This window comes from Dipodomys ordii, unplaced genomic scaffold (genome assembly GCF_000151885.1).
Source record: "Dipodomys ordii isolate 6190 unplaced genomic scaffold, Dord_2.0 Scaffold14, whole genome shotgun sequence".
NCBI classification, from domain to species: Eukaryota; Metazoa; Chordata; class Mammalia; order Rodentia; family Heteromyidae; genus Dipodomys; species Dipodomys ordii.
This window is the reverse complement of record NW_012267230.1, coordinates 10,453,203-10,455,997: the sequence shown is the minus strand read 5'-3', so window position 1 is coordinate 10,455,997 and position 2,795 is coordinate 10,453,203.

Here is a 2,795-nt window from a genome sequence, read left to right as displayed (position 1 = left end):
GCGCGCGGCGGCCTCGGCGGACGCGCCGTGACCCTGCTCCCCGCAAAACGCGCAGCACGGGGTCAGTGCACCCTCAGAGCGGTCCGCACGGCCCCCCGATCGACTCGCTGGGAGGTGGGGTGCGACCCTCCGAGGCGACCCCGCGATGGTCCCGCTCCCCCTGCGCGCTGCGGCCTCCCCCGCTCCCACCGCGACTCAGCGTGTCCCGGCTGCCAGGCCTCCCGCCCGCCCCGGCGGTCCCTCGAACCCCCTCGGTGTCCCCGCAGGCCCAGCACCCATAGCTGCTGCCGCCGCGCCGCCCTCCTGCTTAGTATCCGAGCACCGCCTCCTCAGCGGGCCTGCGCTCATTGGCTCGCCGTTTCCTGCCTGTGTTGATAGGCCCGCGCAACTCCCGCGCTCATTGGACAGAACTGTCCTGGGGGGCGGGTACCTTCTAGCCCCGCCCTTCAGGGGGTGGGCGTTCAGCCTTGATCTACGTTCATTGGATAGCGCCGTCAGGGGGCGAGCTCCTGTTGTGAGTTGCTTTTCTGGAAGGGATCCGAGTTCGCAATTTGCGTCTGTTTCGCTCTGCGAGTCCCGAGATTGGAGGGGTGGTGGGGGTGGGGGAGAAGGGAGCACAGAATGCATTCAAAGTTGGATGGAATCACAAAGATAGAAAAAGGCTTCCTGTGTACTTTGCTAGGCTTGCACCACGACTCTTTGGAACTCAGAAGATTTTTCGATTGAAAATCGTCGAAAATCAGGAACATTCCCAAACATCACTTTTAATTCGTTTCCATGGGGTGAAGATCAGTTGCCTCTCCAAATTCCTGCTCGTTAGGAGGACCACCCTTGGAGGGGACTCTGCATTATTGGGTTTGAGAAGATCCAAGTGAAGAGAGCCCAGACAGGTCAATTCTTCCGTCAGTAAGGTTTTTTATTAGTTCATTTTGCTTTGTAGTCCATGTTAATAACGATAATGATAATGATGATGCCAGTAGTTAAACAAACAACTAAGTAGTTCACAGTCTCACCTACAGGTCCTTCTGCTCACTGACAATCTTGCTGTTGTTGCCTAATGTGCTACATCTAAATACACACTAAGGTAGACGCGCAACATGCATTCCTTAATTGGAACCAGGCAAGGTGGTAGTCTATTTTGCCTCTTTTAACAGATGAGGAGGGCTGGGAAAGTGGCTCAGTGGTAGAGCGCTTGCCTTGCATGCCTGAGGCCCTGGGTTCGATTCCTCAGCACCACATAAGCAAAAAGAAAAAAAGCCGGAAGTGGCACTGTGGCTCAAGTGGTAGAGTGGTAGCCTTGAGCTGAAGAGCTGAGGGACTGTGCCCAGGCCCAGAGTTCAGGCCCCACGACCAGACCCCCAAAAAACAAAAACAAAAAAACCAGATGAGGAAACTGGGCCCTGGAAGCTGCTGTACTTCTTTGGAAGCTAGAAATTGTGCGCACGCACACATGCACACACACGTTCGCATACACATTGGTGCCAGAACTAGGGCTTGAACTAGCTTTTTTTGTTCAAGGCTGATACTCTAGCACTTCCATTTTCAGCTTTTTTGCTGGTTAATTGGTGATAAAGAGTATCAAAGGCTTTCCTGCCTAGGCTGCCTTCGAACTGTGATCCTCAGATATTAGCCTTCTGAGTAGCTACTCACAAGGCTAATATAGGCGTGAGCCACCAGGCCCTGGCTAAAATGCTCTTCTCCCCACTCTCTAACTCTGCTCCTTTAGATAAATTATAGAGAAAATAGTGCTGCTTGCTTCTAGTTCTCTGGAACCACTCATTCATTCATTCATTCATTCACTCTCCTTCTTCTTCCTCCCCACCTTCTCCTCTCCTCTCCCTCCCTTTCTTTCTTCTCCCCCTAGTGTCAGTTTTGGATATGACATAGGTTTTTGGGTGAAGACCAGAGAAATCCTCAGAAAGTACGCGATGTTCAATTTGGGTACAGTGTGGCTTGCAGACCTTTCTGATCTGTATCTTTACATGGAAGTGGGAAAAGAAATAGGTCTGAGGACAAAGAAGGCTGTCAGTGGCTTAATGCAGGTTTGGTTTACTGGGGATGAAAATAAGGATTCCTGGGCTTGAACCCCAGTTCTGTCACTCATTAATCACCTGACCTTATGCAGTCAAAGTGTCTGTGATTCAGTTGCCTGGATGATAAATCAGGGATAAAAATAGTATCCACTTCATAGGGCTGTCGTGAGAACTTAATACTTTAATATTATGCTCCATGCAATATTCCCTCCCCCTTTTAATATTAAGGACTGAACTCAGGACCTAGTGCATGCTAGGCAAGTTTTTTGCCACCGTACTATACTTCTAGCAACTATTTTTACATTTTGAGATAGGGTCTTACTAAATTGTCTACAGTGGTCTCAAACTTACAATCCTTTTGTGGCAGCCAACAGAGGAGCTAGGATGACAGGTGTGAGACATCACACTCGGCCCTCTTCTTATTCCTATCACAAAAGTTAGGTGCTGGTTAATGGCTGAGCGATCTTTCTTATTTTGGGAGTCTCAAGGCTCCGCCCACAGGCCTCCCATGCCCGCCCCCTCAGGAGGTGCTGCACCTCTCCTCCTCTCGCCCCACCTCTTCCCTCAAAGTCGCGCTGGGCATGCTGGGACTTGTAGTCCATCCACAGAGTCCTGCCGCGGAGGGCCTCTCGGGAAAACTGCATTTCCCAGCATTCCTTGTGGCGGTGGCCGTAAAGCGCGTCAGTGGAACGGCCGGTTCCGGCTGAATGTCAGTGCGGGGCTGTGGGCCGGGGAGGAAGGTGGTTGGCGGTTCCTCTACCA